General features: G+C 46.5%; 1 protein-coding gene across 1 annotated transcript in view; it reads right to left on the reverse strand.

Annotated features, from left to right (window-relative positions):
• The window catches only part of Kcnj5 (potassium inwardly rectifying channel subfamily J member 5), a 30,924-nt gene extending 17,968 nt beyond the window's left edge, over positions 1-12,956 (reverse strand). Inside the window, exon 1 of the mRNA XM_076924594.1 lies at positions 12,700-12,956. The gene's annotated coding sequence lies outside the window, so the exon portion shown is untranslated. The remainder of the gene's footprint in view (positions 1-12,699) is intronic.
• Positions 12,957-26,966: the final 14,010 nt, after the last annotated feature.

The raw sequence follows: 26,966 nt of genomic DNA on the forward strand, positions 1-26,966 counted from the left end.
AACAAAAGAGTTAATCCAGCTAGGCCTGTCAGTCACTGGCCAGAAGACTATCCCACAGGAAAGCTGATTCTGGTGAAGGCTTGCTAAGTCAATTTAAGGGACAATTACCCCTAATGGGAAGGATACACTTATATTTCAATGTGGCTACTTTTGACACTTTTGCCGTGGGACTGGAGAGGTGGCTCATTGGTCAGGAGCACTGGCTGCTCTTCCAGAGGACTTGGGTTCAATTCCCAGCACCTACATGACAACTCACAACTATCTCTAACTCTAGTTCCAGGGGATCCAATGTCCTCTTCTGACCTCAGTCGGCCTTGTCTGAATATGGTATACAAACATACATGCATGTAAAATACCCATAACATAAAATAAAACACTTTTAAAAAAACGTTTCTGCCATGTGCACTGCTAAGCCTGCCCACTTTTCTAACTAAACAAATCTCACCAAGGGCGCATGATGTGATTATTATTATTATTATTATTATTATTATTATTATTATTATTTATTTTTAAGCTCCCCCCCCCATAAGGCTGTGCTGGTGAGTTAACTGTTTGTAGATTCGGATTCCTCCACTTTCCACATCACAGTTAGGAACCCCTTGCCTTATCTCCCAAGACAGTGTCTGGAGAACTCTCTTAGAATGCTTCCTTTTGGCTGGCTTACCTCAGGCAGAGCTGGGGCAGAGTCTGTGAGCAGTTTCTCTGAGGCTGGCCTACACAGCCTGTATAACAGCTTGCTTGCTTCCTGTTCCTGAGATGCTGCCTCTTACTGGGAACCTCCTGCAGCAGCAGAATATGGAGATGCTTTGGCGAGGAAGGGGCCTTATGGGCAGTGGGACCAAGAAAGCCTTGTCTGGAGGGCAGCTCTGAGGAGGTGGGCCTTAGAATGTGATCCCTGAGCAGGGCGTTTGGGAGCCCTTGAGACCTGAAGCTTCAGAACTCAGTGAGAACCCAGGAGTACCAAGACCTGAGGCTTTCAGCCTAGCTTTGCAGAATGTGACAGATGGAGGTTTTTGACACCCCCACCCCCACCCCCAGCCCAGAGGGCAGTCTAGGACAGCATGCCTACTGGGACAAAACACGGAGAGCATGGTGGTGCATGCCTTTAATTTCAGCACTCTCGAGGCAGAGGCAAGTGGATCTCTGAGTTTGAAGCCAGCCTGGTCTACAGAACAAATTCCAGGATAGCCAGGGCTACACAGAGAAACCCTATCTCGAAAATCCAAACCAAACCAACCAACCAAACAAACACAATTCTCCTCTCACATCTTTTCTGTCCCCCGGTCTTCTGGTGGCTACCCAGCTGTCAGGAGAAAAGCCCCCAGATACTTACAGACTTCTCCAGATGGACACAGAAATCATGGCAAGACTGCCAGACGCCAGGGATGGATGTGAAGAGGAGACAGAGGCACTGTCCCTGGAACAATGCATTAGCAGGGCTCATGGTTCTGGGTGCAGGTGGGTTGGTACAATTCACTACTGGGCAAGGCCCAGTCTCCTCACCTTGTGGGCTCTTTCTTTATGAAGGCCCAATCTATGCTCTTCCAGCCCCCAAGAGCCTGTGTGCAAACCACACCAAAAAGTTGGCTTTTCCCTAGGGGCTAATCTTGATTTCCCAGCTTTTCAAACGTATTCTTAAATCGATTTTTTTTTTTTTTTTAAGCACTCTGAGGCTTAATGGCACAAAGACCAGCAGAAATAAATCTTTAAAAACCCAACAGGGACTTCACTGAGAAATCTCATCATATTGCAGCAACTGAGTTCATCAACTTAGGTGAGGTCTATTCTTAATTTCCTGGCTGGTATGCCTAGGTCAGTTTGGGTCATAGCACATAAGGTACTAAGTATGAAAACTCAAGGGAACGAGATACAAGGCTTTATCCAGCAAGCCAGTCAGCCAATTAGTCAGTTAATGAGTTCCCACTGAACACTTGTGTTTTGCTGGGCCCTGGAGGTAGAGGAACCTAGAAGCTCACCACACCAGCTTTGATATGCCTTCCATAAATGGAGCTATTGTTGGGTCTGGGTTTTTTTCTGAAATTTGAGTCTGCATTTTTTTCCCCCAAGGTATCCCAGTGACATCATTGCTCCTGCACTTCAGTATCTTCCTGAGAGACAGGGCTACCTCCACCCTGAGTGCAAAGGGCAAACCAGCTCTGGTTCCAGGGATCTCTAGTAGGCAAGTGAGTAAAGACTACAGCTCTATTTTCTGCTTTCAACCAACTCACAGGACTCCAGAGAACACAATGACCAACAGGTCAGCTCTGTAGAGAATGACATGAAATCTAAGGCAGAGCTTTTAACTTGGTGTGGCTGAAGAGCTGAGTGAGGGTCAGTAGAGTTTTTATACAGAGAGTGCCTACAAGAAACAGAGCAACAAAACCTTGACATGAGAGCCAAACAGGAATAATGGCTCAGGTATCCCTAGCCAGTCTCTGTGCTGGATGCCTATGTACTGTATCATCTCACACACATCTATGAAGTCCCTTTTAACAGTTTGACTTTGCAAATCACAAAATCACACTCAATTAGCAGCTTGCTTAAGGCTGCAGTGTCTGAGTGGCAGGGCCAGGTTCCTCTTGACATGCTCTGAGTGCTGGCTGCTCCCCACCAACCCTCAGAGTCCGAGGGGGTTGTTCTGTGCTTCCATGGCTTCAAGACAACCTGACCCAGCTTGCAGTCAGATGGACAGACACCTGATCTGTGTTGGGAAGCCAATTATGATTGACTGCTGTGTTTCCCAGGCTGTCAGTGGCATGACTGCTTCTCTGCTTGTTCTCGCCGGGGCTGTCTTCTCTGGCCTTGCTTTTCCCTCTTGATACCCTGTGAGCCATAGGTCAACATTCCCTGATCCCAAGTATCCCTCATTGTTCCAAGGAGATTGAGAGCCCCTATGGCTTATGGACCATCAACTCTCCTGACAGAATCACTAACTCTGCCCTCTTTTTCCTCTCAGAAGAAGCTTTTAGAGAGAAGACTCTACAAAGGAGACCATTGGCCATTGCTACAAGTTCCATCTTTAACACCCATCCCTGGGTTACTCTTCATCTGAGTGAGTCTGCCTCTACCAAGGAGCCAAGGGAAATACTTCATTCCTCCTGAATACTCGGCTGGGTTAGCTGTGCATGCTGGTAAACAGAAGCCAAGACGAGCGCTGAACTCTGCTGCCTACAAAAACAGGTATGAGAGGCCACTGAGTAGCTGCTGTGCTGGGCTCCCTCTGGAAGGACACTGCATAGCTACTTATCAGACTGCTGCAGATTGCAGCATCAATATTTTAATATTTTAGTCATATTTTAATTCACGTGTAATGTTTTCTCATACCCTGTTTTACGTCTTTTAAACATGAGGATTCACCATCCCAGGCTGGCCTCCAGCCGTGGAGGATCCTGAACCTCTGGTCCTCCTGTCTCCACCTCTGGAGTGTGGTTGGGATTGTAAGTATGTGGCTGTAAACCTGGTTTGCATCGGACGATTTGTATAAAGACTTGGAATACTTTAGATTCTCTTTAGTCTAGGAAAAAGCAATTATCCAAACAGATGGTCAATATAAACAAAAATGTTCCGAGCTTCTGGGACATAGGAAGGCATGGTGGGGACTGTAGCAAGCCATGTACACGTGCACTTCTGGAAGGATTGTGTCCTGACAGTATTCTAGAAAATCTGGAAATGAAAAGATCTGAAGATGAAGCTGGGCGTGGAGACAAGTGGCTCTAACCCCAGCACTGGGGTGCCTGAAGTAGGAGGGTGGTAAGTATGAGTGCAGTCTTGGTTACATAGCAAGTTCTTGACCAGGCTAGGCTATGTAATGAGACTCTGTCTCAATTTTTAAAAAAAAGCAAACTGAAAGCAGAAATTCTATTTTAAGTGGTGATAATGAACTCAACTTTGGAAACACTGTGCAAGGTAAAGAAAAGGTATCCAAGAGGCATGGGCTGTCTGTTGTCTTTATGCTGTTTCTGGGTTACTGAGCTGGAGAGGGTCCTTCTCCTCCCAGGAAAGATAGATTGTTTTGAGTGATGGTGATCCTGGGACTAAGGGGTCAAGTGATGCACACATTTTCTCTTCTCTTTAGTGCCACAAGCACCAGCAGTCAGTCAGGGCAGAAGGAAGCAGGGGCTTTAGTCTGGGCATGCTCCCCAATAGATAGAGGTCACGGGCCGTCTCCTCTGTTCCCACCAGCCCTGCTTACTCCCTACCACCTTGTCCTCCCAGTCCATTCTGCCATGCAGTTGGCTTGCTAAGGCACCCTGTACCCTAAGAATGTACCTTTTCCTTACCAGCCAGCACCTCTTCTAGAGGGCTGCAGAGAGCACACTAGGTACCCAGCCATGGTCCTGCATTTTACTAATGGTGGTGGTGGGGTTCTCAATGGGAAGCGAGTTCTGATTGCAAATGCAAGCCCTTCAGGAACTCTGTAAGGACAAGAGAGTAGAGCAGGCTATCTTCTGTCTCAGATGCAATGGATGCTGATCACAAGCAGTCAGTCATGGTGGCGTAGAAGGACGGCGGAGCTGAGTGCAGGTGCCAGTGCTTATACCCTGGGTGCTGCTATTTGTCAGGGGCTCATGAAAACTCGGGGAGTGTGTGGTTCTCTTATCTCTGCTCTAAGCAGAAGGCCCTAGGCAGAGGCTCTCCCAGAGCCATAGTGATAAGATTATATGTGGCTTTAGAGGGGAGTGAACATAGGCCATGCTCCAGGAGCGGGGCAAAGGGCACTCAGTGGAGTGTAGAACCAGGGACAATGTGACTCTAGGAATAGCTGGTGTCAGATGGGACATGTCATCATTGTGGGCAGTGCTATGGTTGCTGGGCTCTGGACTGAGAAGAACTCCATAAAAGGGATCTGTGAGCAGAAGCCTGGACTAACTGAGGGCTTCTCTCTATCAGCTCTGCTCAGACTCAGTCCTTGGGGATGTGTCAGGCTTGCCTTCTCTTCTGGTCAGGATGACCCTGGCCTGCACCCTAGCTGCAGGCGCACACACATGCATGTGCAGCAAGTGCACACACTGACAATTCCAAACTGGGGGGGGAGGGGCTTACCTATGTTAACTTGACAGCACTGTGTAGAAAATATTATGTACACATTGTACAGATGGAGACTGGGCTTCAGAGCAGGCAGGGAACTCACTGGAGGCCACATAACAAGAAGTAAAGCCCAGCATTGAGCTGACCCTGGTCTGACTCCAGAGCCCATGCCTCCCCAAGCTTCTACTTGTCTATTAAAATCCAGTGATCTCAGTTCTGAATTCTAATTCTGCCTCTCCTGGGCTGCAGCTGTTCCCTGGGTCACTTGTTTTCCAACAGGTCCCCACCCCTTGTCTCTTGCCTTATGGAAACTGAAAAGTGTCCATGGAAATCTCAGGCTGAGGAACTGTTTGCCATCTTATCAGGAGATCCTATCTTGCCAAATCCCAGTGTAATATCCCTGCCCCCTTCACTTTAGTTGGCATGGGTTCAAGGCAGGTGTGGTATGAAACAATACTGACTGCCACAACTACGATACAGACTTATCACCATGGGATAGCAGTGGCTTCTGCAGTTCTATTGGGTTTTTCCAAAGTTCTTTCACTGGCTCATGAGACTCTGATAACATTAGTTTTAGAGTTACAGAGTGACAGGACCAGAGAGAGCACAGGTACTGCCCCTCATTCCTGGGAAGCTGCCCTCAGAAACTGAGGTCCCTCAGAAACTGGGGACACTGAATGGTTCACAGCAGGCCTCACAGGTGGCCCTGACTTCTAGTTGCACAACAAAAGGGTCGGGCGGCTCCATAGGAGCACCAGAAGGTGAGCTTAGGGTCTTCAGAGCCTCAGGCTACCTGGTGAAGGTGGTGATTGGCTGCTGGATCCCACAACATCCTCAGGTGATTCCCTATCAGCTGTCTAAGGAAACCATAAATCCTCCTCCATCAGCTTCTGGGGGCTGGTGAGAAATAAGAACCCAATTAGAAGCGGGAGGACTAATCCCCAGGTCATCTTGTCATTATAGAAACAAAAATACTGAGAGTTTGTGATTAAGATAAAAAGCACAGAAGGGACTAAGTAGTGTTTGTAAGCTTTCTAGGGAGACAACCTTCCTATCTGCAACTGTGAGAGAGGAGAGAGCTAGCATTCTCCTTAGGGATTTCAGTCCTTCAGAGTAAATACAAAGACAAAAAAAAAAAAAAAAAAAAAAAAGAGTTAAAAAACCATTTAAGTACATCCATGGAGAGGATTGACTGGCAGCTTCCTTAGCCAGGGCTATTTTATGGCTCACCCTGGAACTCTGCTGAGGGTTACCCACAGCTCCTCACAGCCATTCACTTTGATACTTCGCTGTGGTGTACTTGCAAATTCCACAGGCAGTCTCCCTGACCCCTACAGAAGATGCATGAAAAACTATGCATAAAAGGGCTTGAAAATCAAATTAATTCATTTTATATTTACCCCACATTTGTATCCATATTTTTCTTTTTTTTAAGCCCTTCATGTCTATGAAAACAAATAGTGTAATTCTAATGCATTTCTTCGTTGTAACCCTGCACTGTATGAATTCTGCATTAAATAATAAAGAGGATTAATAATTAAGTCAAAGTGAAAAACCCTTGTTTCCTCTCTAAGGCCTGGGGCGGGGGACAGACTTCCTGGGCTGGTGCCAATTTGTGAAGTATGGCTAGAGAGTATCACACAGACCTGCAAAGAGGAAACAGCAGGAAAGCAGATGAGGTGAATCTACAAAGGTTTATGTGAAGGTGAAGAACAGCATTGGGTGTGAGAGAGGAGCAAATGGGCCAGGTGTGGGGAAAAACCAGGGAGCCAGAGTACAGTAGGTATGGCCCCCAGAACTACAGCTGAAACCTACTGGGTGCAGGTGGGTTCTGTGCACTAATTATTAGCATTTCTTCTAGGCCCCACAGTTACCTGGCAACAGCCAGGTATGCCTGACTCACTATAAAAGGGGCTGCTTGCCCCCTCTTCACTCTCTTCTCTTGGTTGCTTGCTCTCTTACCCTCTTCCTTCTCTGCCCCTTCTCTCTCCATTCCCCTCCCCCCTCTCTCCACGTGTTTATGGCCAGCCTCTACTCCTCTATTCCTCTACTCTTCTCTCTCTCTCTCTCTCTCTCTCTCTCACCAGTTTGAGTGGCTGGTACCTCAGGGGGAAGAGATAACTCAGCATGGCCCTGCAGAGGCACCCCCTTCCTCCCTCCCCCGCACCATACCGCGCCGACACCAAAACATGCCCTTTTTTTTTTTTCTTTTTATAAAACACAATAACTACCAAGCTAAGACTTCTTCACAGTGATGGCCCTGTCTAGGCTAACCCAGCCTTGAACCTACAGGAGGAAGGGAACAGAGACTCTAGTTTCTCTTTCCTTCTTTCTGCTCATGCAGTGCTAAGGATGAACCAGGCTTCCTGCGCGCTAGGCTATATCACTTTGCGCTAAACTGTGCGTGTCCTGATTTCAGTTTCCAATCTGATAAACAGTCACAGCCCAGTGTGACCAGGCCAGCAGCCAGGTCAGCCTCAGCTGCTCGCTCTGCCGGGACAGTGATCCCTGCCCTCTCCACCACACTTTCCACCTGCCAGGACAGCCTGTGGAGGAGCCAAGCATGAGAAGACTTGATGGCGCACATGAGTTAGAAGTGATCGTGAGCTTCCAGATATGGCTGCGGGGAACCAAATTCCTTTCCCCCCCGCAAAGAGCAATAAGAGCCCTTAACCACTCTCTATACATCTCCTTGACTTTTTTTTTTTTTTTTTTTTTTTTTTTTTTTTAAATTTAACTAAACGTGTCACTACTATGTGACTTAGAGATTGCATCACTGGGCATTTATGGTGGAAAAATAGAAACTTATGTTCACATAAAACCAGTTCATCAATATTCACAGAAGCACTGTTAATAACAGTTCTGAACTGTGACCAACTCAGATGCCTTTTAATGGATAGGTGTCTATATAAACTGATGTTTTCATACAATAGACCTTCAGCAACAACATACACACACACACATACATACATACATACATACATATACACACACACACATACACACACACAGAGAGACATACACAGACACACAGACACAAAGGAATCCAAATCTCCAGGTAATTGTATTGAGTGAAAAGTCAATCCCCTAATTATCATCCTATTTATATTACATTCTTTATATTACAAACAAACAAACAAACAAACAAAATGAAATAGGAGGCAGACTAGTAGCTGCCAGGGTTGAGAGGTGGGCAGGATGACTGGGTACCTAGGTGGTAATCTGAATAGGTTTATAGGCCACCATTTTGTCAGTTTTGCGATAAGTGGGTAAGGATATGGTAGTACGTCCTGATGGTTATTGCTTACACTGCATACAAGTCTACAATGATCTAAAAAGAAAAAAAAAAGTTTAATAAAAAAAATGAGAGAACGATGAACGTAGTTTTAAAAATATAGGTGGGGGTGGGGGCTAAGATACAAAGGCCCTGAACGGCAGGGTGATCAGAGAGAGAGGACAAGGGGAAAGATACAAGGTGAGGAAGAGAGGGAGGGGGAGGGGAGAAATAAAATGGTGCTGGTGTGAGTGTTTATCAGAAGTGGAGGGAGAGCCACAGATGAGACGGGGCTAGGCTCCCTAGGACCAGCATGCCCAGCCCCGGGTGCCCCAATTTTTAGGCTCTGCTCTTCCACCCCATTCCCTTACTGTCCTGGGTCTACTGGTGCTCATTCCTCTGCAAGCTACTCCTCCTGGCCACAAGCAGATCTATTTTTGCCAGCCCCTATAAAAGCCTTCCCTGCATGCCTTCATCGAGGCTGCCCTGCTAGTCACTCCCTACTTGTGTCTCTTTTGTCACCTGCCAACTAGGCTGTAAGTCACACACCCTCACAGGGTAGAGCAGGCAAGGTGTACAAACCAGTCTGTCTTTTATCTCAAGAGCTTGCACAAGACAGGCTCTTCCCTTGCAGTCAGAAGGGACGTGAGTGACTTTTAAGGTTCACGTGATGAAGATGGGTTTACAAAACAAGCGAGCCCACTTGATGAGGACAGGGAAGGCTGCTCTTCAGTGAGGTTTCTGTGCTGCTATGAGTTAGCTGGCTGTTGTGACAGCTTTTCTTTGTAAAGGGCTCTAGGGACCTGGACATCCATGGCTTCTCTTGCAATAGAGACAACCACCTTCTTAGGGCAGAGGTAGTACCATATATGGGTCACTCTTCTGATCTACTGCCCACCAAGCTTATGTATCAAATTCTTAGTGGCCAGAGCTGGTATCAAAATGGCTGAGGGATGGAATCTTAGAACACAGGCTTGGTCCCAAATGGCATCTGAGTCCTTTTGGTTTTTGCTTTGCCCCTTTCCCACTAAGGTCTCCCTAGTTGTAAGATTTGGGAGCCTGGGGTGGGAAAGAAGCTGAGAGACAGGCAGCATTCCCAGCTTAAACAGGTAAGTCAGGGCCATGAGGAGGTGCCTGCCAATCCCAGCCCCTCTCTGTCTCCTTTATCATCTCCCAGAATCTCTGGTCAGCCTATGCACTTGTCCTTGGAGACCAGGAAGAAGTGTTGCTACCTGCTAACTGGTCATATTATCCCTGACCTTTGCTCCCAGCCTGCTCTGGTCTGGACTCACAGTAGAACTTAATATTTAAGCTCTAGCCGGGATCTCCAGGGTCCTGTGTTAAAGGTTTTGTTCTGACATTTAGCTTTAACATGGCTCTTGGCAAAGGTGATGTCACCCTGGGCTCTGATGACAAGAATAGCTCCCTTATCAGAAAGTCAAGGTAGGAGGAACTAGACACCCAGGACAGCTACCCAGCTACTCCCATTGCATTTCCTCTCCTGGCTTTTAAAATAATTTCAAAGAAATTCACTTTCTAAATTGTTTTGGAAAAAAAAAAAGTACATTCAGGTAATTTTATTCAAATTTCTCCTTGTAATTCTTTGTATCTAAACTCTCATTCTCCTGTCTCTAGAGGGGAAGAAAAAGGAAGACAAAGAGAAGGGAAACTTTCTCCATGGCTGACAAGCGTCTTACTAGTCAGCTGATGATGGGTCCCCTCAGAAACACTGCCTTTCAGTGACCAGTTCACACGCAGTGAAAGCTTAATCTAAAAATGGCTACACTGAACCATGCATAGATCCCTGCCCCGACTCAATTTTTGCCCCATTGTCCTCCACTTCCAGTCTAAAAATTTGGTCAGTATTGGCTTGGAAAACACAGCCAAGCTGTAGCTAATGTTCTCTTAAATGGAAAACAACCCTGCCCAAATGATTACATTCGAAAAGCTCCAACAGTTACTTATTCCTGGAGCATGCTAGGTGATCAACTGGATGCTGAGCCGATTTTAAATAGTGTTCAGAAGTGGATGAAGTTTTCAGGTATTTGAACTTCCAGCATACCCTCCTGTGGCTTGACCCCCGAAGATAATCAGAATCCCAGCATCTTAGAAGGAAGTGGGAACCAGAGATTGAGCACACTGCTATGTAATAAACATCACAGATGACCACAGTAGCCTTAGAAGGCTCCTCAATCTAATTCATGGATCAGAAACCCAGTCATACACTTGTAAGGTCCCTAGGACCAACAGGATACAGTCACAAGGATATATTGTTATCCCCATGGGACCCACAAAAAGAGGTGTTCTGAATGCCCAGGATATAGAAGGCAGTTTCAGAGGACTTTATACTGGAGAATCCTGCTGAGGTCTGACTTTATACAGAGTAGGAATTTCTACTTTGGGACAACTCTGGACAGAGGCAGACAGCTCTGGGCAGAAGAGATGACCAACTCCGTCCATCTCCCGCTCTCCCTCCTGCCTTCTCTCCTCCCACAACTGACCTGCTTGCTAGATGGAGCATAGAACACACTCATTTTATGCTTAAAGCGGATGTGCTCTTAAGCAAGAAATGTTGCTTCTGAGTGCCCAGCCAGCAGTAGGTAGCCATCCTGGAGAGGCTACATCAGAGTGATGGGACGTTTTTTCTATTGGACAGCTAGGTGGTAAATCTGGGGAAGATCCTGGGTGTTGGTGGAGGATGAAGTTATCTCCGTGATAGTACCTCTTTCATGGTCTGATGCTGCTGCCATGCTCCCAACTACACCCTGTCCCCTAGGACTCCCACTGGAGGCTGAACCTTTCCCTGTAAGACTAGAATATTCGAGACCTGTTCAAAAAGCTATGATCCCAAGGAGTCTACCAAGCCTTTGATGGCACAGCCCAAATTCAATCCTTTTATAAATCTCATAGCATCACTTTGCTCTGTTCACCTGCCAGAGCCTGGGAAACCCTGGGATAGGATTCAAGACTGCATGCCTGTGAACCAGAGATGGTGGCTCATGCCTCTAATCCCAGCACTCCAGAGGTGGGCAGATTGCTGTGAGGGCAATCTGGTCTACATAGTGAGTTCTAGGCCAGGCAGGTCTGCATGGTGATACCCTGTTTCTCAGATAACAAAGGAGATAGAGAGAGACTGTACCTAAGCAAAGGTATGGCTCCCGGGAAGCTGGAACACCTTAACAGCGTTAGTCTTTAATAATAAGTTCTGGATTTGAAGCCGGGGGCTGGTGAGGACTGTGAAGATCAGAACCTCCCTTTAGGGCCCAGAGGATGCTTTTGCTTTAGTTCCCTCTAGAAAGCGAGACAACCTAATTCTGCCCCACAGGGTTAACTCACAGAACCCTGTCCCAGCTCAATATTCTGTAAATATTAGCTGTTTTCTCCTACCTCTCCTCGTGGATTCCCATGCTCAGTGTCCCAGGCAGCTTGCTCATGATAATCCCTACACTTTGGAGTCAGATACTGATGAGAATCTCCTGTTGTAAGAAATGGCTCACCCTCTCCGGGCTGCCATTTCTAACCTGTGGAACAGGATTGCTAGTCTCTGTTTAACTGCGAAGAGTCAGAGTGAACATGTATGTTCCCCCGTTTGCCTGGTGTTTGATAGGGCCCTGGGCTCTTGGTATGGATACTAGGCACGCTACAGCCTCCACTGCCTTTTGGGAATATCTCATGAAATTTTGAGGAGCTAGCACTGAACAAAGTCTGCTTCACAGTCCCAGGATAGAAAAAGCCCCCTCCCAGCGGCCTGCCCTTACGTTTGAAGGAGATGCTGACAGAATCGGGGAGGGGGGGGAGGGGGGTTGGCTACAGAGCAGATCTCCAAGGAGAAACACCTTCAAGAGAAAGCTACAATGTACTTGTCTTCCACCAGCTTTTATCTTTAACCCTTCTTTTGAATGATCGCGAAACTGTTTTAAAAGGAAGGAAAGCATATAGGTAGTGACCAACGCTAACAGGATTGGTACTACAAAAGCAGTGTCCCATTTTAATTCGAAAGCAGCTGGGATGGAGAGTCTATGGTCCAGGGGGTCTCCCTACCTGACCATCTCTGTCAGCACTTGAAGGTAGAGAGCTCTTTCTGGGAGCAAGGTTCTCTCTATCTCCTCCCAAGACCTGGCAAGGCAAGCCAAAGATGGAAGGCTTCCGTTGCATAGGTATCCGGGTCTGGTGCTGGGAGAAGGGCGTTTACAGTCCTGGGGAGGCTGGACTCCTCATCTTGGGGCAGCTGGTAACTAAGGCCGGTTTCAGTTTGATGAACTTTGGACCTCCGAATCTTGTTCCCATCCCATCACAACCGGACAGGCTCCGGTAGGGGAAACCCTGCTTTTACAACTACAGGACCCCTAGTGAGGGTCCGGGCTGAGGAGGGACGCAAGGGAAAGGAGACAACTTACTTGAAAAGCTGAGAGCTTCTCTGAACCCTTGGGGCTAACTTCTGGCGATCCTTCCAAGGCGGTGCAGGTGGCTCTCAGGGTTCTCCAGGGGATTCCCTAGCCTCAGGCATTGCCGACAGAAGGGCAGCCGCCCTGAGCCACTCTGGTGTCGCAGGTCCAGCTAGCAGAGGCGTCTAATCCTCCCGCCCCTTAACCAGTCTGCCTCGCCCTTCTATCTAGAGAGAGCAGCGGGAGGCTCTCTGCTGTCCCTCTCCTCTCCGCCCTCCTCTTTTCTCCCTCCCCATTCCCTCCGGTCCCCCCTCCCTCGGTTCTCCTCCCTCTGTCCCCCTACAATTGAATCTCTGGATAGAACCTGATTTAAAGGGCCACAGGCAAAGGAGAACCACAAGGAAAGGCAACAATGAGGGAAATGCGTGCACAACGGGGTGTATGATGGGGATGGGTGGGGGCTGTTGATGGGGTTGCAGTCACTTAGGAAGGAGTCCGGTGCTGGATGCCGGGAGAGCGGGCAGCTTCCTCCCTGCTGTCTTGCCCACTATTCCCCCTTCTCCCTTGGTTCACCACCTCCCTCCAAGACCTCCTTGTTGATGCTCCGGTGCTTTTCTGGTCAGAGACCTGCGCCACCGGATGTGAGTGTGTGAGAGCCTCCCATGTGTATGTGGGAAAGCTCACGTGTACATGTGTGCGCGTGTGTGAGATCGCCCGCGTGTGTAAGCGCCCCCGCGCGTGTGTGAGCGCTCGCGTGCCTGTGTTTAGAGGGTGCGGAGGAGCAGACAGAAGAAACTCTTAGGGCAGAAAACTGCAGGCTCAGAGCCTTGCAGGGAGGGACTGCTCAGTCACTCTGGGCCCTTTGAGGGAGCTGTTGACAGAACTTCTGTGCCCTCCCACAGCCCATATGCATCAGGTGGGGACATTCCCCTAGAAGTCGGGAGTCACAGTCCAGTTGGTACCTTAAGCTGTAAACCAAGGCTGATGATGGGTCTAGCTCTTGAGATTGGGACGATCTGAAACACTGGCTGGAGGTGAGAGAGTCTAGAGAACAGAGAAGGGAAGTGGGTCTTTTGTTGGGGGCGGTCTGCTTAGGACACCTTCTCCTGGGTAGTCTATAGTTAAGTGGGAATGGCGATTCATGGATTCATCGAAATGGATATGGCCTTCCCTTGAAAGGCAAGTGAGACCTGAACCATCTTCAGGTAAGGTGGGTGGCCTTACCTCCCACTCTCCACTTTCTTCTCTGTTCCTCTGTTCCCAAAAAGTTCTTTATATAGAATATTAAAAATGTAATGTCATTTCTGATGCGACGTTACGTGTGCATTGCTGTCCTAGTAAGTGTACTGAATGGAAAGATGTCCGAGGATGGCATTGCCGGCACCCCACCCCCGAGGCCCCATGTTTTCTCAAGCTCCCCACCTCACCAGCCTTCCAGTCTGCTGTACATTATTCTGTATCCATCTCTCTGCATAGATCTCTGAGATTGTATTTCACGTTCTGTGTGACATTCTCCAAATACAGACCACATTGCTTGCTGCTCTGGCGGCCTGAACTAACTTCCTTCCTTCCTTCTTTCCTTCCTTCCTTCCTTCCTTCCTTCCTTCCTTCCTTCCTTCCTTCCGGGAATCCATTGTTAGTCTCTACCCCAGCTCAGATCTTTCTTCTTGCAGGCAGAAACCCCCACTCTCCCTCTTTTGTTGACTATTCCTGGTCTTGAGCATAGAAGACTCTATTCCTCAATGAACTGTAAGAAAGACAGGAATGTCACTGCACAGGGAGGGCTGCTGTCTGGGAGAGCCAGCAGGTGACTGTCTGCTGGTGCCTTCAGTGGTGCCAGCTCTAACCCCTCTCTGTCTGTTACCCAGTCTTTGGGGTTCAGCACCCCAATACCAGGCTTAAAATAAGCTGTCATTGGCCTGACTGTGCTTGTTTATCTCCAGGCCCTAGCTCTAGTGTTTGGGAGAATTATTTATCATGTGAATGATGACCATCCTAAGGAAGCTGGTTTATTCCATGACAAGAAGAAATGCTCCTGGCACCAAGTCTGACATGCATCTACATGGTTTTGCTAGAAAGTAGCACCCAGGAACCACAGTCTTAGCCCCACCCAAACAGAGCTGAGTGCCACCAAGCCAGCACCTGTCCTTGGTTATTCACAGTAACCTACTCTATTAAACAAGAAACTGCCTGTCTGTCCCTCAAAGGACTTTGAGTGTCTTGGTGCTCATCCATTGTCCTAGTTAGGGTTACTATTGCTATGAGGAAACACCATAACCGAAAGCAAGTTGAGGAGGAAAGGGTTTATTTGGCTTACACTTCCACATTCACAGTCCATCACCACTGAAGGAAGTCAGGACAGGAACTCAAGCAGGGCAGGAACCTGGAGGCAGGAACTGATGCAGAGGCCACAAAGGGGTGTTGCTTACTGGCTTGCTCATCATGGCTTGCTCAGCCTGTTTTCCTATAGAAACCAGGATCACCAGCCCAAGGATGGAACTACTCACAGTGGGCTGGACCCTCCCCCATCAACCACTAATTAAGAAGATGCCCTACAGCCAGATCTTACGGAGTCATTTTCATAACTGAGCCTCCCTCTATTCAGGTGATTTTAGCTTGTGTAAAGTTGACATAAAACTAGCTGGCACATCCATAGGTGTTGTTTTAATGCTCAGTAGGGAGTATTTAACTCTTTGGTTTCCTGGGTGTCAGGAGTAGCTGGGCAGTGTTGCTCTGAGATCCAGCTAACGTCCAACATGAAGCTTTTGCTGAGTCTTGGCTTCCTGTTCTACTCTGTAGTAGCAATGGCCTTTCGATTGCTATAGAGAACAGGCAGAATCTATAACAAATTGGAGCGGGCTTTGACAACATTCTCTCAGGGTTGGGACCTTGAACTAGAGGCAGAACGATCTATGTCTAGTTTTTAGCCTAGGCCTGGAAAATGAGAGGTGGTGGGTGGGATTTTTAGTCCTGACTAGTGTGCAGAAATGTAGGGTGGTCTGGATGTCTCCAGCCCAATTCTGTAAGAGAGTAGAAATGGCATCTAAGGATAAATGACACGGCTGCTGGATGACTTAGAACTACTTAGAACCACTTAGAGAGCTTGAAAGGTGCTAAGTGTGTCTTTCATTGTCTGTGAATTAATGAGAGATGCAGAAGGTAGCAGGGCTGGTGTGGCTCCTCACCATTAATTAGCATGCAGACACACCTCCTCTGTCCCCTTTCATTCCTTCTCTTTCCTTCTTTTATGAGCAGGAACTGAGTTCACAGTTAAAGTTTTTCTCTTTAGAGTATGACACTTACAGGAAATTATTTTCTTCGCCTATTTATAGAAATTCAATTTGCATTTATGAGGCCAGTAATGTCTCATAAATATTTCCTGCCAGATAAAATATTAATTAAAAGAATTTGTTGAGTTATACTTCGAAGTCCTAACTAAATCTCGTTTAAGACAAATATTTTAAGTACTGTTTTCTTATGCTAGGAGGATCTCTCATCCATTCCTGTGTCTGTTAATAAGCTCTCCAGGAACAGCAGATATCAATCAATGAGGTTTCCCCCCCCCCCCGATATTTAATTAATAGTCAGCTGGTAACCATGCAAACTTAAAAAAAAAAAAAAAAAAAAAAAAAAAAAAAAATAGGTGTTGCTGATACGATTGCAGCCACTTACAGTAGTGTCTCCTTTACCCTCAGGAATTAGCAACCTGAATTTTTTTTTTTTCCTGTTCTTATGGTTTCTTTATACTAAAATTGCATGTGCATATGAGCACACACACACACACACACACACACACACACACACACAAGGCTATCCAGTCAGTGAACACTGGCCATGCCCACGGAATTCCCCCCTCATTCACTGTAATACCTTCTCTAGATTCAGTTACCAGCAGGCAGCAACTGTGGCCTGAATGAACAAAATGGGAAACTTCTAAATACTCAATTTATAAGTTTTAAATTTCAGGTGATTCTGAATAGAGTAATGGAATGTCACACATCTTACCCTGTCCTATCAAGGCACAGGGTATCCACACTGTGTGAGAGACCGACCGACTCACTGGGCACATACTTGGCAACCAACGCTAATGTCAACCTGTCCCTACCTTACTTAATAATATCCCTGAGGCAACACTGTAGCAACATAGGCCACACAGACCCCACAGCCATACATTGATTCCTTTCAAAGAAACGGTAAAAGTTCCCAACTTTAGAAGAAAGAACTTTCATTGGGCTAAGGTTGCTAGTTTCAATAGTAAAAACAAAACTTCTGTCTGTGGAATTTCAAAGAAGGAAAAAGAAATCCATGCTAGTTTTGTTGTTGCATAAAGTGTGCTGGTTACTGCAGGGAGACATCCCATTGGGGTGGAACTGGATGCCATGGTGTGCTTGGCTTGGATGGAGAGGCCTTACATTTGCGAATGTATGTGTAGGGAAAGTCGCAAGTGTTCAGTTATTTATTCACTGGGGGCTGGGACGGGCAGTGGTTAAGAGGAATCATTGAGGCATTTCATATTCACCAGGCAGCCTGCGATGCTTAAGACACTTTGGTAGACATGTGTGAGAGAGTAACAAGCATAATGGTGAACCTGGATCAAAAACACCTCCTATAAAATTGAAAGGTTATCGGGTGTACAGGGAAAGTCAAATTCGCAACGTGGGTTTTAATTCCTCTTGGGGAGTTGGGTTATGGTGTGTAACGTCTAAGAATGCTAATGAACCCCAGAGAGAGCAATCCAGCAACCAGCTGGGGCTGACTTGAGTAAGTCTGGAACAGATGCTAGGATTTTCACAGAAGAGAGGGTAGGTGTGAACCAGATATGGCCAGGTGAGCTCCCTGGGTTCCAGGACTAGAAGTGTGTGTATGGGAGGAGGGGAGGAGGTGCTACAGGGATTTGGGGGGATGGTGGAAGATTGTAATTATCTGAATGCCTACTACGCTCTCAATTCTGCCAGATGCTTCCTGTAAGTAATTGCCTGTCACTTTCTCAACAGCTTCTGAGGAACAGGCTCAAAGGAGAGAGTGCTCTTCTGGCAGGTGCAGTCAGCAACAATGTCCCCGAACTCTTAGCAGAACCAATTTTCTTAGATTCTAGAGTCATAGTTCTAATTGCTATGGACTGACCCGTGTCCTAACCAAATACTCAAGCTGATGAATGTCTAGCCCCTAGTACCTTGGTAAGTGGCTGTATTTGGAGACAGGGCCTTTGAAGAATTAATTAAATCAGTATGAGGATATTGTGGTGAGCTTTGATCTAATTTGGCTTGTGTTTTTATAAAGAAAGGTCATTTGGACGCAGAGAGACACCAGGAATCGTTATGCAAAGATGAAAGTCCCTAGGAAGACACAAGGAAAAGACAATTGTATACAAGCCAAGGGGGAAAGAGAGGACTCATGAAGAACCAGACCTTCAATACCTTGATATTGATCTCACAGCTTCTGGAACTGCAAGAGAAAACATTTTCTTGCTTAAGTGTCTAGCCTTTGGCATGGTATTTAGTTATAGTGGTCTGGCAAACCAATACACTGACCTCCGGGAAGGCCTGTGTCTTAGTTAGGGTTTCTATTCCTGTGATAAACACCAGGACCAGAAAGTTGGAGAGGAAAGGGTTTACTTCATCTTATACCATGTAAGTCAGTCACTGAAGGAAGCCTTGGGAGGAACCTGGAGGCAGGAGCTGAAGCAGAAACCACAGATCGACATTGCTTACTGACTTGCTCTGCACGTTTTGATCAACCTGCTTTCTTAGAGCAACCAGGACCAGGAGACCTGGTGGTGTGGCCCAGAGTGGTCTGAGCCCTCCCACATAAATCAACCATCAGGACAAAGTACCACAGGCTTGCCCATAGCCAACTTGTGCTGACATTTTCTCAATTGAGTTTCCCTTATCCCAGATGTCTTCAGCTGGGGTTAGGATGACATAAAAATAACCAGTATAGTTTGTGTCCCAAGCTATGGATTTAGAGCTTAACTCTGCAGGTGGGAAGTCAGTACTTTAGACTTCTGGTCTGGGGAGAATTATGAAAGTGACTGTGAAGGATTCCACTGGAGTAATTCATTCATTTCCTCTTTCCCATGAGTCATTGCAAAGCACCTATGGTTATAAGAGCCACTCAAGTCTGAGTCTTTCACGAACACCACTTGCTCCTGGGGTTAACAGCACCTGGTATACACTGGGCAACCAGCAAATACTGTCCCGTGGAAGAACTGATGTGGACTGGGTTCTAGAAATTTTTAAAAAAACATCAAGACTACTTAGGCCTTCACTGAGCTTGGACTCTGGGGAGGATGAAACCTGGACAGTTTGTTCTGAAAAGAGTCCCTTCAGGTGAGACAGACATTATCAAGAGGTGCCATCCCCCAAACCAGGCAAAGAGTGTTGTCTGTTTGTGAGAGCATGTGTGGCCACTAAATGTGTCAAAAGTGCCACTGAATACAAAATAGCATTTTGTAACCCTTTGTAACATTTGTAAAATATAAAATAACTTTAATTAAAATAGGCTCTGAGTAGTAACCATATTGCGTAGTCTAGGATTTAGAGGCTTTGAGAACACTCGTGGCCGGCACAGGTGCTGCCAGAAACAGCCACAACAAAAGCCCTGCAAGAAAGAATCTTATGATTTACTTCTTTCTAACTTTATTGGTTTAAAAAAAACAAACCAACAACCACCACCAAACACCTCCATGAATTCTGTCTTAATGGAAAGAAAAAACGGCCGGCAAACGCTGATCATTAATCAGCATTCTGGGTCTAGTTGTTTTCACAAGGTGCCAATGGCGCCATCTAGTGGTAGAAAAAGATTCTACATTAAGTAGAATTGTGTCTACTTGGTTTCCTTTTTCATCTGTAGTTTTTGTTTTTATTAGAGTAATATATGCGTGTGTTTAAAGCATCACATTGCTGTGGTTTGAAGTGATAACAATTTGGCTTTGTCTTCCTCCACCTTACAGTCTATGCGGCCAGCTTTCCATTTCCTTTGACACTACTGCCTGTCCCAAAGGACATTCCTACAGCAGCACTTCTCTGCAGACACCTTGAGGATGAGAACTTAGCTTCCCCCACCCCTCACTCCCCCGACGCTTCCCTGCCATCCCCTCCACGTGCTTGCACTCTTCCCATTTTTTTACCCAGAAGTGAAGCTATGCCACCATGCTAATCGGACAGCTTGGGTGTCGCTATGTCTAGACAATTCTATTCATAGCTGACCGGAACCGCTAATCTTTCTTACCTGCTTCTCTTTGTAGTTTTGCTCTGTGTCTCTTAACACTGCCTTTGAAAACTTTGTTTTCCTCTCTCGCACAATTTCCAGGAGCCTCCATTGTCATTTGTTTGCCTGTCCATGTTGTCCTCAGAGTCTTTTCTGTTTGTCGGTTTCTTCTGGTTGAACTGTTTTCTCCTAGATGTGCTTTTGTGTCTGGTTCTCCTCAAATATCTAGGAACCTGGCAAGAGAAATCTCTGGACAATGGCTATGTCTTGGTACCTGTTAGGCTCCCTGGAGGATGCTCTGGCTGAGCCGTTCACTGCACGAACATGGAGCCTACTTTTGAGGCAGTCAGAATCCTGGGGAACACAACTCTTTCATCTTTTACATGGAGGGTGGAACCCTAACCGCCAGCCATCTGGGACTGACGTGAAGACTGTGGGATCTTGACATGGAGTGTGACTATGTTCACCCAATCGTCTTTGGGATGTAAATAAGCCATTTTTAATGATGTTATGTGTTCAGGACCTTGTGTTGTCTGCTCTCTAGAGATCAAATCATTAGGTTTTTGAAAAGGCTAGGGGAGTTTTTCTCCTGGGCTGGGTTAGGGAGGGGATCTGGACACTTACTGAAGACCTCTGTGTGGGCTCTCAGTCTGCCACCTCCTTGCAGTGGCTTTTCTCTTCTATCTACCACAGAGAGTGCAGCAGGTATGTGTATCTTTCAGGATTCTGAAGTGTCAATTGTGACGGCTTTTCCTTTATGACTAAAAGTGTTTGCATCTGAGACAGCCTCAAAGGCCCATGTGTTAAAGCTGGGTCCCCCAGCTTGGTGCAGTTGGGAGGTGGTGCCCTCCTATCGACATGGAGCCTACTGAGAAGTCCTCATGTCATCGGAGACATGACCTTGGAAGAGACAGTGGGACCTTGGCTCTTCTCTGCTCTTCTGCCTCCTAGCCTGTGGAGGATACCTCTGCTTCCCTTAGGATGCACCACCACGCTGTGCTGCTTGCCATCGGCCAATCAGATTGGATTCCAATCAATCAGATTGGAACCTACAAACTTGTGATCCCAGACACACCTTTTTCTTATTAGCTCAGGCATTTGTTATAGTACTGGAAAGCTGACTGACACACACATAGAGTAGAATATGGACACTCTCTGGGTTTTCGAAACAACAGAGTTGCCATCCTCAGATCTTCTTACCCCTGAACGTTTCTGCCTTTTCAGGAGCTGCCTTGTGCTGGGATATCAGAGAAGAGCCATTGGGCAAGCATGCTCTTACCTTTCTGTCTTCACACTGGTCACCCATTCATTTAAGTCATGTATTCTGTAGCTCTTTGTTGGCTTTTATTTCAAAAATCAGCCCTGGGCTGGATTTAGACTTGTGCCGAGTAAAGCTATGTTCTCTACCCCATTGGATGTCTTCAAACATGGTAGATGAATCAACTGTTAGGTAAGTGTATATATATAGCAGAAATGCAACTCATTAAGAGGATTGCAACTCTCCATGGAGGTTAGACAGGCTGTTCTTCAAGATATCCCAGCAAGTGGCATGATACTGAGATCCCCTTGCAGGTCCAGACACTAGCTTTCCTGCAGAGCCGCCTCCCCTGCAAGCACACACACTCACTTTGATTCCCACTGTGCTTTCTGATGCCTAGATAGAAGGCTAATTCTTTAACTCCTAGTAAGTGAGCCCCATAATCATCCTAGGAACTACAGTGCACAGGCCAGCTCCATCTGCACGCATCTCTCTGCGGGAGTGAGTCAATATTGCTGGGCGAACCTGGAATCTATCACGAGTGGATTGGGCTGAGTGCTTTCCGGTTTAGGGCTGTTGAGCAAGGAGGAAGGCTGTGCTCAGTGGGAGGTAAAGTTAGAACTGCTGAATGAGCTGCCTTTTCCTGGAAAGTGCCAAGGAGAGCACAGGAGTCCCTGTTTCCCTGTGTGCTCTGCTCTGCTCCTCCCTCCCCTTCCCACCTCTTCCCTCTCCTCACCCGTTCACTTTCCCTTCCACCCTCCCTCTTCAAAAAACAAACAAGCAAACAAACAAACAACCCAAAGGTCCTCCCCGCTGCCTCCCCTCATTTTCCCCAATATCAAAGCTCAATTTCTATATGAAGACAAGAAAGGGTTGGATTTCTAAAGAAAAGGGTTTTGTATGTTTGTTTGTTTGCTTGCTTGCTTTCTAAAGGAAAGGGTTTTGCTTGCTTGTTTGTTTGTTCCTTTTTTCCTTTTTTTCTTTTTAGACAGGGTTTTCTCTGTATAGCAGCAATGGCTGTTCTGGAACTTGCTTTGTGTACCAGGCTGACCTTGAACTCACAGAGATCTGCAGGCCTCTGCCTCTGGAGTGCTGTGATCGAAGGCATGCAGCACCATACCCAGTTTAAAGGGAAATTTTTAAGACTGCCTTTACTCAGATCTCCACCCTCTGCTGCTGTGGCCTACTAGAGACTGGCCCAGGTTGACTGGGTTGATAGAGGAAACTATTGCTTTATGGAATGAGAGTTCCATACCTCTGTTGTGGATTGGAGAATGATAAGAAGTCTGGGATCCTGAGAAAGGATCACAGAAAGAGATCCTCCCACTTTCCTTTTCAAAGCGTTGGATAGCACTCATTGGGCAATTGGTGTCTGCAAATCCTCCCCAGGGAAACCCAACAACCAGCAGTTTTCCTTCAAGGAAGAGACTAAGTGCTAGGGGTGTTGATGAGAGTCTGGGGGGAGGGACTCTCTGCTTCCTCTTCTGCTCCTGTAAGGCTGGTGTGTGTGTGTGTGTGTGTGTGTGTGTGTGTGTGTGTGTGTGTGTAACATTATGGTGCCCCTGCCTTCTGTGCATAGAGACAGGAAGGGTAAAGTCCTCTGTTGACTGCACAGATGGGCTCATGGTATGGGTGACAGAATTGGAAATGCCCTAAGATCACTTCTGTTTCATGGTATCAGTAACTGGGGTAACAGGGACAGATTGCTGACCTGACTGAGGGCCCATGGGGCCAGGCTCAGTCCTTATCCCTCCCTGCGGCTGCTTTCCTGTCTTTAGCTGGTCACATCCTGTCTTAGTTAGGGTTTCTATTGCTGCAAGGGGAACTCTATGAGCAAAACGTTGGGGAAGAAAAGGTGCTTTTGGCTTACACTTCCAGATTGTAATCCATCATTGGAGGATGTCAGGACAGGAACTCAAGGGGCTCCAGGGGCTCAAGAGGCCATGAGGGATGCTGTTTACTGGTTTCCTTCCCATGCCTTGCTCAACCTTTCTTATAGAACCCAAGACCAGCAGCCCAGGAAAGACACTATCCACATGGGCTGGGCCCTCCCTTATTGATCACTAGTTGAAAAAGTGCCTTTCAGCTGGATCTCAAGGGTACATTTCCTCAACTAAGGGTCCTTTCTCTCTGATGAGTCTAGCTTGTGTCAAGTTGACACACAAAAAAGCAGCCAGTATACATACTAACACCGACATGATCTGTGAGGGCCAGGCTGAGGTAGTTACTGTAACTGTTGCCTTAGATGTTCTGCCAAGATCCTTGTGAGAGCAAAGTCTCCATGTCCTGAGAGCCACACCTAAGTCAGGTCCCATTTGTCTTCTCTAGGCTCCACAGAACATCCTCACTACCCAAAACCTCCACTTCCCAGCTCCCCAGTATCCCCCAGAGCCACTGGGACAAATGTTCCTGCCTCAGTGCTACAGTTGGGGATCACAGGGTGGCCTCCACTATACACAGCTCAGAAAACTCAGAGCAAAGCTGAGGATTTCCCAGTTCCTGGCTGTATTTGGTTTTTGTGTTTAGTATGTGGAGAGAAACTGATGGCAAGCAGTGTTTAGCTGTCACACAAGTCAAGTACAGTTTGGCCATTTTGGGATAGATGATGAAAAAGAGAAGGGTTATACAATTACCCCAAGGTCATACAGCTATGACATAGCAAAGTCATACCTGAAGCCCAGGGTGTTGACTCTCCGTTCAGTAGTTTTCCTTTCACCTGAGCTCTCTGGGGCTCAGCTGGGGCCTGTATCCTAAGACACCTTTCCCACCCTGAACAGAGATCATCAAAGCCAGTGCAGGGCCCATGTTGGGAGGGTATGTTATCTGTATACAGGGAAGGACCTGGAGTCTGTGGTTGGCCTCGTGTATGAAAACTGTCCCATTACACCGGTGTAGACATCTAGGAGCAATGTAGTTATGTATGGGACAGGTCATATGTCGAAGGAAAACATCACATCTGCTGTGTGGCCAGAAAGATGTCACCTGCAACGCAGCAGGCCTTCCCCTTCTCTGCCTGAACTTGTTTGGATAGTGTCTAAGCACAAATGTCTGATCTTATTTGGAGGATGACCCTATGCAGAGCTTGCATGACTCAGCACATAAGTCCTCTGCCTATATGATAATTAGGTGCTGTGTTGTGACCAATCAGCTCTTCTGTCCCTTAACCCCAAGAATCCTTATATACTTTACCCCTGGAACAATAAAATGAGCTGTCTCTCTAAAGCTGAATCCCACAAGTTCTTTCCGTTATACTCACAGCCATCTGAACCCTACTCATCGTTTCCGCTCTCTTTGTCTTCCTCATCCAGTGGCCAATGACCCATGTGGAAAGGGAGATCCATAATGATGGTTTAGAGATTACTCTCTGCTTTCTTTCAGGGAGAAGACACTGGCAGCAGAGTAGCGTCAAGGTATTTGTGATGTACAGGATGGAAATCAGCCGGTCATCTTCACTTAAGGACCTTGCCACACTTCTCATAAGCAAAGCTTCCCAGAGAAGCTGGACAGGAACGTAGGAGTCCTAATGCTACCTTCTTCAACACCAATGAGAAGGATTTCCCCCAACCAACAGGGATCCAGAAGTCCATGTGGTTAAGTGCATAGCCCCCAGAGAGGCCCTTTCTTAGGAGAGAGGTCTATCAATCCTCTCCTATCAGATCCAACCATGGTCATTATCCATAGTTTTCTCAAAGATCACAGTCAACAGTGACTCAAGAGGACAGGAACCTGGAGATACTGTTGCTGTTTAGGATAGATGATATTTGCTTCAGGGGGAACTGATTACAGTCTAATCAGCCTATCTGAGAGACAAAAGGACGCCAGAGCTCTGCTAAGGGACAGGTCTCTTTCTGCAAAGTCTGGTCCAGGGTAAGGAGGCCAGGCAGTCTGCAGCCAGCTGGTACCTTCTCAGACTTGTTTGTTTGTGCTTTCTGACTGGTGTGAGCATATGTCCTCTGAGGCGGCTCTTCACCCAGGCAAGGCTCCGGAAGTCTTGCCTGTGCTGGGTCCTTGTGTCTGGGTTTACTTCTATCCCACTTTCTGAGTGTCTTCTATCTCTTTGGTTGATGCATCCTCTAGTCATCTCAGAGGGAATGATCATCTGCAGTTATCTCCAATCCACCTGCAATTCAATTGCAGGATCAGAGTATGTGTAGAACTGCTATCTACTCACAGTTTTGAGGTAGACCTGCTCCCCTGTTTTTTGTGGGCTTCTGTCCTGTGCGACTACTGGGGATTCTGATGATCTCTTGTGACCATATTTGCCCAAAGTATATATTTTGGTTTTTGGTTTTTTTTTTTTTTTTTTTTTTTTTTTTTGGTGTTTTAAAAATGATTTAATAAGTCAATCTGGTGAAGTAGAACCTTCACTGCTAGTTCTGTGTTCATGGCACTGTAATGTACTCTGCACAATATCTGCCTTAGTTAGGGTTGCTACTGCTGTGATGAGACATCATGGCCAAAGCCCTTAGGTAAGCCCGTATTTGGCTTACACTTCCACGGTACTGCTCGTCATTGAGGGAAGTCAGGGAAAGAACTCAAGAAGGGCAAGACCCTGGAGTCAGGAGCTGATGCAGAAGCCATGGAAGGATGCTGCTTACTTACTTGCTCCAATGTCTTTGCTCACCTGTTTTTTTTTTTTTTGTTGTTTGTTTTTTTGGTTTTTTTTTGTTTTGTTTTGTTTTGTTTTTGTTTTTTTTTGTTGTTGTTGTTTTTTTTTTTTTTAACAGAACTCACGTCCAGGGATAGAACCACCCACCATGGGCTCCCCACCTCATCAATCACTAATTAAGAAAATACCTTACAGCTGGATCTTATGGAGGCCTTTTCTCAATGAGGTTCCCTCCCTGCAGATAACTCTAGTTTGTGTCAAGTTGGCATAAGACTAGCCAGTATAATACCAGAAAGAAAATGTAACCACCAACTCAGTTACAAACCTTGAGATCTACAATAGTGACCTCTCTGAATGTTATGCTGGTACAATAGTGGTGAAATGTAATGAGAGTAACCAACCACTCTCTGACTGGATTTAAGGGCCACTTGATGAGATGAAACCCATGTCTGACACTGCTCAGGTGGACAAGAACCTGAGACTGGGCCACAGACATGGGGAAAACCAAATACTATTATTCTGGTAAAGAAACAGCAATATAATGACTCCTAATGACATTTGGCTATACTCATAGGTCAGTGCCTTCCTCACCCATCACCAGAGAACTTTTCTCATGCAGTAGATGGGAACTAGCAGAGTCCCACAACTGAACAATGCTCAGAAAGAGAAAGAATTTAGAATACTCAGCCCTAAATGGGGTGCCATTGTCAAACTCTTCCCCTAATGGCTCAGGGGGCTATGTCGAAGAGGAGGCAGATGCTTGCAAATGAAAGACTTGTTCTCTCCAGCAGAATCTCACTGGGTATGTTAATCATACTTCAGGGGAGGTCCTGTGCCCATCAGTAGATGTCCAACACAAAATTAACTCATTGGTATTTTTGTAGATATTTTTTCATATTTCTTTGTTTGGGGGTTAAATTTTTTTTATTGATTCTTTGTGAGTTTCACATCATGCACCCTAGTCCTCCTCATCTTCCCATCCCCTCATATCTGCCTTTCCCCCATGCAATGCTCCGAAAATCAAACACACAAGCAAACATGCAAACAACAACAATAGTAACAGAAAACATAAAAAAAAATCATCATGAAAGCTGTAGCATTTCCTAGTGTGTCCCACACTATATTCCTTAATCCAAACATCTTCACTTGTAAATGTTCATTGCAATGAGTCGTTGGTCTGACTTGAGACCTCTGTCTTTTGTG

The sequence above is a fragment of the Arvicanthis niloticus genome, chromosome 26, assembly GCF_011762505.2.
Source record: "Arvicanthis niloticus isolate mArvNil1 chromosome 26, mArvNil1.pat.X, whole genome shotgun sequence".
In the NCBI taxonomy this organism is placed as follows: Eukaryota; Metazoa; Chordata; class Mammalia; order Rodentia; family Muridae; genus Arvicanthis; species Arvicanthis niloticus.